Consider the following 14641-nt stretch of genomic DNA (forward strand, 5'->3'; position numbering starts at 1 on the left):
TTTAAGATTTCACACCACATCCACCCCAAAGTCCTGTGTGTCCACCTTTCCACCTCCCGAAGACAGCCACCATAACTCTCACAAGTCTTAGAAACAGTTTGACTTTTTAAAAAATATTTTTCATTACCTTTATTTATAAATTGAATAGACACAGCCAGAAGTTGAGAGGGCAGGGGGAGATAGAGAGAGAGACAGAGAGACACCTGCAGCTCCGCTTTACCACTTGCAAAACTTTCCTCCTGCAGGTGGGGACCGGGGGCTTGAATCCAGGTCCTTGTGTGTTGTAATATGTGCATTCAATCAGGTACACCACCACCCAACCCCATAGAAACAGTTTCTAGGGAGTCGGGGCGGTAGCTCAGCAGGTTAAGCGCATGTAGCGCAAAGCTCAAGGATTGGTGTAAGGATCCTGGTTCGAGCCCTCGGCTCCCCACCTGCAGGGGAGTCATTTCACAAGTGGTGAAACAGGTTTGAAGGTGTCTATCTTTCTCTCTCCCTTTCTGTCTTCCCCTCCTCTCTCCATTTCTCTCTGTCCTATCCAATAACAAGGACAACATCAATAATAATAATGACTACAACAATAAAACAAGGGCAACAAAAGAGAATAAATATTTAAAAAAATAAAAAAAGAAAGTTTCCAATAGCATAATTAAAATTTTTTTTTGATCATCCATATACATTGTACTCATTGTTTGCTAGGAGGAATTTAAGCTCTTAACCTTTTGTAATACATTTAGTCCTCACAACTGTATTGTGCTTGATAGACGTATCCACATTTTATGATCCAGAAAAGTTAACAATTTTCTGGATAAGCTGCATATAAGAGAAGGAAGGGAAAGCTGCGGTGTTAAGAGATGCACAAGGTAGAATTGGAACCCATCCTGTTTGACTTTAGAGTATGTGCTGTTAACTCTCAGTCAGTAGTCAAGGTCTTCTGGCATTAGTCAATTAAAAAATGTTTATTGAATGCATTAAAATATGCCTCTCTTTTGTTTTCCTTCTCAAGAACTGTGATATCACTAAGATTTTACTCTGCCTATAATGAAACAGGGATTTGCCACAGTGCAGAACAGTTGAAGGAAGACAGGAGACTTCTGGACAAAGTCTTAGTCACACCATAGCAGACTTCTGGACAAAGTCTTAGTCACACCACATTTTAATGGGCTTATCTCACCTCTCTGGCTCTCTACCCATGTGGTCAATGAGGTGGGGCTCAAATGGCGACTACACACGTGGGCTATTATCTCACTTGAGGATCCCAGGCCTTTGGAACAATTTTTTTTTTTAACCAGAGCACTGCGTAGCTCTGGCTGATGGTGGTGCTGGGGTGTTGGGGTGCTGGGGTGCTGGGGATTGAATTGAATCTGGGACCTGGGAGCCTCAGGCATGAGAGTCCCTTTGGATCATCATTATGCTGTCTCCCCCAACCTGAGCCCCTTAGAGGGAGATATTCTCCTTATGCTTCACAGTCAAGGGCATATGGTTTTTAAACAGATATGCTTCCAGGATGAAGGCCACAGAATGTCTTCATAAGATAGGCAGAAAGGCCAGAGACCTGGAAGATTTGTCTCTCCACATACCTAACAGTTTCCTTTTCCATTTCAGTGACAAAGCTTGATAAGGCTGACATCTTGTTTGTTCTCCTTAGATTAATCCTTTCAGCACTTTGCTTTTCCTGCCTTTTTTGAAGGTTCTGGAGCTAGATGACAAAGAGGTTTAGTGAGCTGACTCAGAAAATTATGTTCAAATCTGAAGTATCTCTTCTCACTAAAGTTGAAATCAACTCATTGAGCCTGTTGCTTCATATGCAGTTGATTTCTTTTTCTGCTTCTACTACTTCTCTTCCTCCTCCTCCTCTCCCTCACTATCTCCCCTTCCTCCTCTTCTCCTCTTTCTCCTTCCTTCCCTTCTCCCTCATCTCCTTCTTCTCCTTCCCACCTCCCTCCCTCTCCCCTCCTTCTCTTCCTCTTTCTTCATTACTTTCATTACACAAATCCTCATTCAGTGTTAAGTGCTTTGATCTGTGTTTGAGCAGCTCATAGATTAGGGGGGAGACCCGCACACATCAGAGTCTACCACAAAGATGTTGGCAGAAATGGAGCATGTAAACTAGAGAGAAGAATCAGAATCAGGGACTCAGGATAAGTCTCCAAGAAGCTTTTTTTCCCCCTTAGTCTGATTTATTGACTTGGCACCTGAGTTATTGCTGGTGCTTAGTGTCTGCACTATGAATCCACAACTTTTGGTGGCCATATTTTTTTCCCTCCCTCCCTCCCTCCCTTCCTTCCTTCTTTCCTTCCTTTCCCTTCCTTCCTTCCTTCTTTCTTCCTTCCCTCCCTCCCTCCTTTCTTTCTTTCTTTCTTTCTTTCTTTCTTTCTTTCTTTCTTTCTTTCTTTCTTTCTTTCTCTCACCTCCAGGGTTATTGCTGGACTCGGTGGCTGCACTACGAATCCGCTGCTCCTGGAGGCCTTTTTTTCCCACTTTGTTGCCCTTGTTGTTGTCATTATTATTATTGTTGTCATTGCTGCTGTTGTTGTTGTTTTTGGATAGAACAGAGAGAAATCAAGAGAGGAGGGTAGTCAGAGAGGAGGAGAGAAAGCTAGACACCTACAGACCTGCTTCGCTGCCCATGAAGCGACCCCCCTACCGGGGGCTCAAACCGTCTTCCTTTCTTTCTTCTTTCCTTCCTTCCTATTCTTTTCTCTTTATATTCCTTTTTATTTCTCCTTCCCCTTTCTTTCTATTATACTTGATAAGACAAAGAGAAACTGCGAGGGAAAGGGAGATAGAATGGGAGAGAGACACCTGAAGGCCTCCTTTACCACTTGTGAAGCCTCCCCCCCCCGGAAGGTGGGGAACAGTGGCTCAAACCTGGTTCCTTGCTCATGGTAATAAGCACACTTAACCAAGTGCACCACTGCTCTGGCTCCTCTTTAACCTGATTCTTTGGATAGTAGTTAGCTGTTTGGTAGAGATGATGATGTTGTGAGTGATAAGAGCATGTGCAAGGAAAAAGGAAACAAAGAAAACTATATATATGTAAATTATTGCTACCAGGGGCTTGGTGCCAGCACTACAGATCTGCCGTTTTCAGTGAGTCGTCATTTTTTTAAATTAGTGATTTAATAAAGTTCAACAAGATTGTGGGATAAGAGTGGTATAATTCCGGGAGTCGGGCTGTAGCGCAGCGGGTTAAGCGCAGGTGGCGCAAAGCACAAGAACCGGCATAAGGATCCCTGTTCGAACCCCGGCTCCCCACCTGCAGGGGAGTCGCTTCACAGGCGGTGAAGCAGGTCTGCAGGTGTCTATCTTTCTCTCCTCCTCTCTGTCTTACCCTCCTCTCTCCATTTCTCTCTGTCCTATCCAACAACGACAACAACAATAATAATAACTACAACAATAAAAAAATAAAAATAAAATAAAAAAAGAATTTATAAAAAAAAAAGAGTGGTATAATTCCATACAGTTCCTACCACCAAAGGTTTGTATCCCATCTCCTCCATTGGAAGCTTCCCTATTCTTTATCCCTCTGGGAGTATGGACTAAAGATTTTTATGGGGTACAGAAGGTGGAAGGTCTGGCTTCTATAATAGCTTCCCTGCTGGACGTGGGTATTGACAGGTCGATCTATGCATACCCCTAGTCTGTCTATCTTTCCCTAGTGGAGTAGGGCTCTGGGGAGGTGGAGTTCCAGGTCACAATGGTGAGGTTGTTTGCCGTGGGAAGTCAGGTTGGTGTCATGGTAGCATCTGCAACATGGTGGTTGAAAGCACTAAGATATAAATTGTTTAATAATCAGGAATTTAAAGGTAAGAATATAACAGATGAGATTTGGGGGTCTTCATTTTGGAAGAAGCTTGGAAGTCTATTTTAGGTATATTTCAAGGGGCCCATGATTTACTAATTTTTGCCTGAACCCGACAGCTAACATACAGGTGGGCTGAAAGTATTGTCTATAGGAAGATGGTGCTAGAGTTGCCATTTTTTTCCCCTCCTCCTGCTCCTCCTCCTTTTCTCTCACCTCCTCCTCCTCTTCTTTTTTTCTGCTTTTTTTGACAGCATAGAGAGAAATTGAGAAGGGAGGGGGAGATAGGGAGAGAGAAAGAGAGACAACCTGCAGGCTTATTTCACCATTCATGAAGTTTCTTCTCTACAGATGGGGAGCTGGGGTTCAAACCCAGGTCTTTATGCATTGTAATGTGCGCTTAACTAGGTGTGCCACCACCCAGCCTCCAGAAAAACCAATACTCTTTAAGACATTTTTGGAGGAAAGAATATGTGTAAAGCCGCAATGGAAGATTATATCTGTACAGCTGAGAGGGCAAAACTCAGAGTCTGATACCTCAGGGTGAGAACTTTGAACTTTACAAGGAGTTAGTGAGGAGCCAAGAAGTGATAACTGAAAGAAGACCTAGACATACAGGACTGATGCTTGACCTCTGAGGCCCAATTTCTTCATTCATTCTAGATAGGTCTAGAGAGATAGAGAGCAGAGGCACCTCAGCACCACTCCACATCCAGAGAACACACATTGGTGCCACCCATGGTATTCCCATGTATCTCATTCTTGGTAAGGCACATACTCTTATGAGCGAGCTATCCCTTGTCCCAGATTTGTGTTTTTTTAATGAAGAAAAGGGCTGAAGAGGGAAGAAGCCAGAGGTCAGAAGTTCAATTGAGAAATTCTTCAAGTAGTTGAGGGAGCAGTGACTAGAGTCTAATAAACAGATCTGAAAGATGATTAGCAAAAAGTGTTGTTGAAATGTGTCCAAGTAAGGGAGTGAGAGAGGACGAAGACTGGAAGGGGGCTTCTAAGGGAGGGAGGAAATTGGGAACCCAGAAGGTGGGGAAGTTTATGGAGCAAGAGAGGGAACTTAGCAATGGCCAGTGAGCACATGCCTATGGAATTGCAGAGGGAGACATTTGGCAGAAGCTCTACATAAAGGTCTGAGATCAAGGGAGTGATCTGAACTATGTATGTGAATGTTGAAGCAGAAGCTGCAGAGATTTTATGATCTGAGAGGAGGCCAGATGAAAGGGACCCAGAGAGAAGGTTCAAGTGCCTGAGAGAATGGAGAGGAGCTATCACTGTAAACATTATCCATGACTTTAGGAATGTCAAAGAAGTGGAATTCTGGAAAGCAGTCAGTACCATTGCCAGGAAACAACTGATTTACAGAATAGACTCAGCAAATGCAGTTGGGGAAAGCCTGGTCTTTGCTGTAGTCTAGCTCAGTACCATCAAGGATGTATGTTTACTTTATTTTAATATAAAGTTTTTTTATTTAAAGATTTAATAGTTTTTAAGATTACAGATTTACAGGATATAGTAGTTGTCTTTTACCTCTTTACTTACTTCACTAAACATCATCTCCTCCAGTTCCATTTATTTTCTCCTTCAGGACACACTATTATATTTTTTATTTGCAGAGTAGTATTTCATAGAGCATATACATATATATATATATATACATACATATACATTTATATATATGTATATATATATTTAATCTAGTCATCTGTTGATGGGCATTTAGGCTGCTCCCATTCCTTGGCTATTGTGAATAATGTAGCTATAAACATAGGGACCCCCATATGTCCCCTTGAATTAGTGTTTTCATGTTCTTTTGATAAATGCTTGTGAATGATATTGCTGGACCACCAGGTATTTCCATTTTTAATTGAGGACTCTTCATACTCTTTTCTAGGGGGTGGGGATGCACCAGATTGCATCCCCACCAATAGTGTCCCTTTTTTTTTTCCTTTACAACCTTGCAGGCACTTGTCATTTCCTTTCTTGTTGATTTAGATAGAAGGAGAAAGCAAATTCATGAGATGAAACTGTGGGGAGTTTAATGTAAGTGGTGGCAGTTCAAGGTAAGGAAAGAGGAAAGCATGCATTACAGGATGAGAGCAGAGCATGGCAAGGTTTGGGGGCCATTCAAGGTTGGAATGACTGAGTCTATTCTGGGGATGATGGGAAACTGTGGTCAGCTAGGGTTGCCTTCATTGCATCTAATTACTTGCTACTTACCCTCTCCACAGTGTTTTATACTTTCTTGCCCTGGAAAAGTCTGTTGCTCTCAAAGAAAGTCTTGCTTCCTCCTCCTCTTCTTGGCCAACCTTGAACCCAGCACAAGTCATATGTTTTACAAATAGATGTCCCCCTTGATCCCCCTTCGATAGGATTAATTGCTGCCTGTTTTTATTAATAAATGTCTGCTTTTCTCTGTAGTCTCAGCTGACATTTTTATTTGACATGGATATCTAGAAGTCTCTCCAGTTTCTTTCAAGGAATCTTTTTGGTAACTCTGTGATAATGCATGGGGACGTGTTTCGAATTCATAAATAGATCCCTCACTGGCTCTTCTGTAAAGCCAGCTGCTTGTATATAAATTATGTCAACTTGTGGTCAGGGAAATGTTTTCTGTCACTCTTCAGTGGACGGTTTGCTGTGGAGTTTAATGTTCCTCTTCACTGATATGGTTAATTAAGAATTGACAGTAATTCTGAGCTTTAGTGGATTTTGCTCTTGAGAGAAGAGACAATCCCTGGAGATTTGACATTTGGTCTCTCTGAATTATTAAGAAAAAGGTTTTCATGGTTTGGTGTAGCAGATTCCAACTAGGATAAACGGAACCTAGTTTTTAAATATATTTTCCTTTCTGGAGCTCAGAGCACTATTTTCATTTATAATACCTCCAGAAATTTTCACACCAAAAACTTCAATTTGTAGAGTAAAGTAAGTATGTGGTAATCAGATAATAGTGAAAATGTGTTCCCTCTTTTTTTAATGTGGGGTTTAAACAAATTTTGATTATTCCAGCTTTGATAAAGTCCCAAAGATAAGAAAACTATTCTCAGCATGAATAAACTGGTAATGTATCTTGACATCAAAAATTTATTTTCCAATGCATTTCATGGCTTACTCATGCTGAGACCACTTCTTATCTTGTGAACATTTGACCTCTCCCTGTATCAGCATGAGCAGAAATGAACATGGGTTTCCTTTCAATGTACCAGGATGGACACCACATGCAAAATAAAACAGGTAGAAAATCAAGATGCCGCCATACACACTGGCCAATTCTGGAATGACAGCGTAGTGTTGTCTTGTTTTTGAGGCCTGTTATAAGAAATGCTGAAATGAATTTGGAAATAGGAAACACAGTAAGGTGGCCATTGAACAGTATGCTTTCCGCATTTTGTCAGGAATATCTTGCTTAATTCAGCTGACAGTTACAAGTCCAGGCCAGGAAACAATTCAGTCAGCACTCTCCATCTTTCATAAATCTAGTTACATTAGAAGCTCCATTAACATTTTAATCGTCTCACAGATAAAGTGGCTCTCAGTGTCAGCCCTTAAAGGGCTGGGGCTCATTAAAATTTAAGGGACTGGGGAGTTCTTAGTCTATTCTGATGATCTGGTAGTGGTTGTAAAGATCTGGGTGTATTTTTGGCTCACTGAAAAACAGAAGGATTTTCAGTAGGAGCTAAGCGTGTTCCCAGGATATTATTACACTCCCTTTCGATACCACCAGAATCCCACAGGAAGCTCCCTTTCCCCCTCATCTGAGTCCTAGGGTCTCCTGAAATCTTATGGACTTGTGTGGAACAATTCTTTTCTTTGCCCACCAGGCTCATTGTGCCTACACCACAAATCCACCATTCCAGGCAGCCATTTAGCCATTTCCCCCACCTCTTTCTTTTGTTAATAGAGAAATTAAGAGGGGGAGAAGCGGGTGGACAAGGAGAGAGAAAGAGAGACACCTGCAGCATTGCTTCATGCCCCCTCTCCCATGAAGCTAACACCTTTTGCAGGTGGGGACTGGGGTGCTTGAACCTGGGTTTTTAAGCATGGTAATATGTGCAGCTCAACTGCCTAATCCCTTGTGGAACTTTTTTTTTTTTTTTCTTAGTTGTTTGTGTGAACCTTGCAGCTAGGTTTGGGTTTCATTGGAAATGAATTCTTTGTTGACAATCAGCTGTTGATAATTTACATGCAAACCATTCTGCCTCCTCCTCCTCCTCCAAATAAAAATGATTCATCAAACTGAAATTATATACAAACACTCCTGGTTTTGCTACAGACTATCTGTGGGGAACTTTTCATCTCTCTAGTGTCTAGTTTTCTCATTTGTCTGTTACAACTTTTGTATATGCTCCAGGAAATTGTTCACTTCTAAAATGCATTCATTGCAGGGGTTAACCAGTTTGAAAATACATCCTGAAGACTGGGGATTGGTGAAGGCACAACAGGTTGAACACACACATTACAGTGCACAAGGACCTGGGTTCAAAACCGCAGTCTCTACCTGCAGGGGGGTAGCTTCACAAGAGGTGAAGTAGTGTTATAGGCATTTCTTTGTCTCTCTCCCTCTCTACTCTTGTTTCCCACTCGATCTCTCTCTCTGTCTCTATCAAATAAAATAAAAATTAGCAATACACACACACACACACACACACACAGCTGTTGTGCACACCACCCAGGTTTGAGCTCGACCCCCACCATATTGGAGGAATTTCCTATGCTGTGGTGTCTGTCTATTCGTCCATCTGTCTGTCTCTCTATATGAAGAAGTTGGAGCAGTGAAGCCCAGGGATGAGAAAAAAAAACATGGCCTTGATGTGGCTTGTTGTGTACAGTGACATAGTGTTAATTGCTTAAATGCAGGGGAATGTCTGCATAGGAGAGCAGGTCCTTGCTTGCTTGACTCCAATCTTTTTATTTTAATTTGTTTTTATTGTTTTTTAAATGAGAGAGATACAGAGAGAAAGAACAGGCAGCCGAGTGGAGGCACACCCTGTTAAACACACATCGTACTAAATGCAAAGACATGCTTAAGAATCTGGGTTCAAGCCCCCACACACTGCCTGCAGGGGAGTCACTTCACAGGCGGTGAAGCAGGTCTGCTGGTGTCTGTCTTTCTCTCCCCCTTTCTGTCTTCCCCTCCTCTCTCCATTTCTCTCTGTCCTAAGCAACAACAGTGACACCAATAACAATAACAATGGCAACAAAAGGGAATAAATAAATATTTAAAAAAATAAATTTAGTTGGGGTGCTATGTATCTATTCTTAACCTGGAGGTTTGGTAGTGACAGGAGGCCAATTATATGAAAACAGTGAAATAGGGTGGAGGGTAGATAGCATAGTGGTTATGCAAAGAAACACTCATGCCTGAGGCTCCAAAGCCCTAGGTTCAATCCCCTGCATCACCATAAGCCAGAGCTGAACAGTGCTCTGGAAAAAAAAAGAAAGAAAGAAAACAGTAAAATAGTTATAATTGGGAGCTTGCATTCAGGGATGATTTTACCACGTGATTTGACATTGGCACATTAATAAATTAGGAAACTGAGATGATCTCTGTGTGGTTATCAAGCTTCTGGAAGAGTCTGACTTCTTTTTTTTTTTCTTTTTGTAAAACCTACACTGACATGACATGAGTCTAATTATTGACTTTATTTTATTCAGTATCAGTTTCCTGACATTTCCGAGAGGAGATACTATTGGTTTGATTAGGATGTGACTGTGTGGATTCTTCTGGACACATACGTGAAGTGTTGTGTCTCTCTTGAAGTAATTTATTTGTTGGATAGAGACAGAGAGGAATTGAAGGGGAAAGTGGAAATAAAGAGGGAGAGAGAGAGATACCTGCAACTCTATTTCACCACTTGTGTAAGCTTTCCCTCTGCAGGTGGGGTTCAGGGACTTGAACATTGTAACATGGGAGCTTAACCAGCTGGGCCACTACCAACCCACATGTTGCCTCTCTGTAATCTGAAACATACTGAATTCCAAACAGTTTGGCTCAGAGAAACTCTGAAAAATTTGAACTGTCTTTGTAAATATGACACCTGAAAACCATGCTGATTTTGAAAGAGTCTATCAAACTTTGAGATTTGCTTATTTGGACAGAATCCTTTCATGAAGCAAAGACTTGTTTTTAAACCAAGAAGTAATCACTTGTGTCATGAAGTTGTTGTCCAAAAAGAATTTCATGTCTGAAGCTCCAAGGTCCCAGGTTCAATTCCTAGTACCACCACAAGCCAGGGATGAGTAGTGGTCTGCTCAGTCCTACCTTTTTTTATTTGTTTAACTTCTCTCTGCTGGCTGGTGTGAAGCAAGGAAGCTTCAGCTTCTTGTGTTCTCAAAAATTAAGAAAAATTTCATAATATTAATGAATTTTTAAAGTGTAAAGACCTAGGATTTTATAACAGGAAATTTTATAAAGTAAAAAAATCAGATTTGTCATTTGACGGTTTCCTTCATAACAGTAAGAAAATACAAATTAGATGCTACATCAAGGATAATGCATGGAAATGAGTTTTACTGTCATTCTTTAAAAAAACTTATTTTAGGGGGCTGGGTAGTGGTGCAAACAGTTAAGCACACATATTACCCAGGTTATTGCCCCTGCTCCCCACCTGCAGGGGGTCTGCTTCACTAGTGGTGAAGCAGGTCTGCAGGTGTCTATCTTTCTCTCTATTACTCACTCCTCTCTTAATTTCTCTCTGTCCTATCCAATAAAATGGAAAAACTGGCTTCCAGGAGCAGTGGATTTGTAGTGCCGGCAGTGAGCCCCAGAGACAACCCAGTGATATATATGAGATATACAGAGAGATAGCAAAGCACTACTCAGTTCTGGCTTATAGTGGTGCTGGGGATTGAACCTGGGACCTCTGAGCCTCAGGCAGGAAAATCTTTTGCAGAATCACTATGCTGTCTTCCTGGCTCCTGTTGCCATTCTCTTAAACCCACTGCTTCTATAGAGATGAAATAGTGTTAGTTGGTTTCCTCTGAATAGCACCTTCTTTATGGCAGCCCATGTGGCAAGGACTTTCCACATGACCCCATTGGATCTTGTCTGAACAACCATCACCATGCAGTTGCATCATTTCTCTCTCTAATGATGTAAAATCACCACATAAAGCTGTTTATAAGCTAAAGAAGGCTGGGAGGTGGTACACCTGGTTGAGTGCACATTACAATAAGCAAGGAAGGACCTGGGTTCAAGTCCCTGGTACCTGTCTGCAGGGGGAAAGCATCACAAGTGGTTTGGCAATGCTGCAGATCCACCTCTCTCTCTTTCCCTCTTTCTCTCCCTCTCTCTCTCCCTCCCCCTTTATCTCCCCTCCCCCTCTCTCTCTCCCTCCCCCCTCTCTCCCAGGATACCTCCCCCTTTCCCTCTTGATATCTCTTTGTTCCTATAAAATAAATAAATGAAATATAAAATGACAAAACTTTGCATAACCTATGATTTTTTAAAAATCTTTTTATTTCTTTATTGGGGGAATTAATATTTTACAGTTGACAGTTGTACATGCATAAGATTTCCCAGTTTTCCACATAACAATACAACCCCCACTAGGTCCTCTGCCATCATGTTCCAGGATCTGAACCTTCCCCCCACCCAACCACTCCAGAGTCCTTTTTACTTTGGTGCAGTACAGCAACTCCAGTTCAAGTTCTGCTTAGTGTTTTCTCTGCTGATCTTGTTTTTCAACTTCTGCTTATGAGTGAAATCATACCATATTTATCCTTCTGTTTCTGACTTAGCTCATTTAACATGATTTCTTCAAGCTCCATCCAAGATGGGCTGAAAACGGTGAAATCACCATTTTCATTTGCTGAGTAGTATTCCATTGTGTATATAGACCACAACTTACTTAACCACTCATCTGTTGTTGGACACCTGGGTTGCTTTAAGGTTTTGGCTATTATAAATTGTGCCGCTGTGATCACAGATATACACAGATCTTTTTGGATGGGTATGTTTGGTCCCTCAGGATGTATCTCCAGGAGAGGAATTGCAGGGTCATAGGGTAGGTCCATTTCTAGCCTTCTGAGAGTTCTCCAGAATGCTCTCCACAGGGGCTGGACCAACTGACATTCCCACCCCCAGTGCAGGAAGGTTCCTTTGTCCCCACAGCCTCTCCAGATTTGTTGTTGCTATCTATTTGATGTATGACATTCTCACAGGAGTGAAGAAATGGTATGTCACAGTTGTCTTTATTTGCATTTCTCTTGGCAATCAACGAATTGCAGCCTTTTTTTTTTTATATATGTTTACTGGCCTTTTGAATATCTTCTATAGAGTATTCTGTTCATATCCTCTCCCTATTTTTGGATGGGGTCATTTGTTTTCTTGTTACTGAGTTTGGTGAGCTCTTTATATATTTTGCTTACTAGTCTCTTGTCAAATGTATGACATGTAAAGATCTTCTCCCATCCTGTGAGGGGTCTTTTTGTTTGGGTAGTGGTCTCCTTTGTTATGCAGAAGCATTTTAATTTGATGTAGTCCCACTGGTTTATTTTTGTTTTATTCTTCTGTACAATTGGATTCATTTCATTGAGATGTCTTTAAAATTTGTGTACAGAAAGAGTTCTGCCAATATTTTCCTCTAACTATCTGATAGTTTCTGGCGTAACATTCAAGTTCTTGATCCACTTGGAATTTACTTTTGTTTTTGCTGAAATATAGTGGTTCAGTTTCATTCTTCTGTACATTTCATCCTATTTTTTCCAACACCATTTTTGAAGAGACTCTCCTTTCCCCATTTAATAGTGTGGGCACCTTTGTCAAAGATTAGATGTCCATAGGTGTGGGGGCTTACTTCTGAGCTCTCAGTTCTATTCCACTGATCAGTGTATCTATTTATGTTCCTGTACCAAGAAGCTTTAATTACAATGGCCCTATAATACAATTTGAGATCTTGGAGTGTGATGCCTCCAGTTCTGTTCTTTCTTCTCAAGATTTTTTCTGGCAATTCTAGATCTTTTGTGGTTCCAGATAAACATTTGTGGCATTTGTTCTATTCTCCTAAAAAATGTGGTTGGGATCTTGATGGAGATTGCATTAAATTTGTATATGGCTCTGGGTAGTACATTCATTTTAATGATGTTAATTCTTCCATTCCATGAACATGGAATATCTTTCCACTTCTTTGTGTCTTTTTCAATTTACTTGAGTAGTGACTCATAAGTCTTTTACTTCTTTGGTTAGTTTTACTCCTAGATATTTTACTATTTTTGTTGTTATAGTAAAAGGAATTGATTTCTGGATTTCATCTTCTTCTAACTTAGTGTTTACATAGAGGAATGCCACTGAGTTTTGTATGTTAATTTTGTAGCCTGACACTGTACTGTATTGCCTGATAATTTCAAAAGCACCTACTGTATTCTTTAGGTTTTTCTTTTTTAAAATTTATTTATTCCCTTTTGTTGCCCTTGTTATTTTATTGTTGTAGTTATTCTTGTCTTTGTTGTTGGACAGGACAGAGAGAAATGGAGAGAGAAACAGAAGACAGAGAGGGGGACAGAAATATAGACACTTGCAGACCTGTTTCACTGCTTGTGAAGGGACTCCCCTGCAGGTGGGGAGCCGGGGGCTGGAACCGGGATCCTTACATGGTCCTTGTGCTTTGAGCCACCTGTGCTTAACCCGCTGAGCTACCACCCGACTCCCTCTTTAGGTCTTTGTATGTATCCTATCATATCATCTGCAAATACTGAGTTTGACTTCTTCTCTTCCAGTCTGTATCCCATTAATTTCTTGCTCCAGCCTGACTGCTATCCCAAGAACTTCAACACTATGTTAATAGTAATGGTGCTAGATGGCATCCCTAACCCCAGGGGAAATGCTTCTAGTTTTCCACCATTGAGTATGATGTTGGCTGTAGGTTTGCTATATATATGGACTCCACTATCTAGAGGAATTTTCCATCTGTTCCCATTTTTTGTAGCATTTTGAAACTAAAGGCATGTTGAATTTTGTCAAAAGACTTTCTTTGCATCTGTTGATATAACCATGTGGTTTTTGGTCTTGCTTTTATTGAAGTGGTGGATCATGTTGATTGATTTACATGTATTAAACCAACCTTGCATCCCTGGGATAAACCCCACTTGATCAGATGAACATTTTTTTTAATATACTGCTGTATCAGGTTGGCTAGAATTTTGTTCAATATTTTAGCGTCTGTGTTCATCAGAGGTATCGGTCTGTAGTTTTCTTTTTTCGTTGTATCCCTGTCTGCTTTTTGTATCAGAGTGATGGTGGCTTCACAGCAGCTGGGGGAATATTCCTGTATAACCTATAATTTTGATATTTTATTCACTCCAGCTTTATTCCCTGATCACTAAGGATAAAACTTCTTGGGCTCTGCCTCCTGCTATTTTCTTCCTTTTTTGTGATGTTTAATTCCAGAGGGGTTGCTGCTCTTTGAAGGCTAAGGTGGTCTGGCTAGGACCCGTCTGCTCTATCTCCCGGTACTGAAATTTAATATTAATGCAAACAGACTTTGAAGTTTTGTTGTTTTCCTCTGGCTCACAAACTTTCCTATTTAAGTTCTTTTATATATTAGTTTTATTTCTTTTGTTCAGGCCCTATTTTGACCCCCTATGAGCTGTTAACTTTTTTTTTTCCCCAGGTCCCATCTGTGGTAGACTTGTTGTTGAGTAGACTCTGGTCAACAGTTAGTTCCTATGAAGAGTCTACTGTGCTTTTGCCATAGTCCTGGCTTTTCATATTAACTATGCTTATCATATTCTCTTTCTTACATGGGATCTCCATGGCTGCCTGTTGCATTATTAATAGCCTCCCCCAAGGCTTTGTGTCTTGCTGTGACTACTTCAATTATTTCA

This window comes from Erinaceus europaeus, chromosome 14 (genome assembly GCF_950295315.1).
Source record: "Erinaceus europaeus chromosome 14, mEriEur2.1, whole genome shotgun sequence".
In the NCBI taxonomy this organism is placed as follows: Eukaryota; Metazoa; Chordata; class Mammalia; order Eulipotyphla; family Erinaceidae; genus Erinaceus; species Erinaceus europaeus.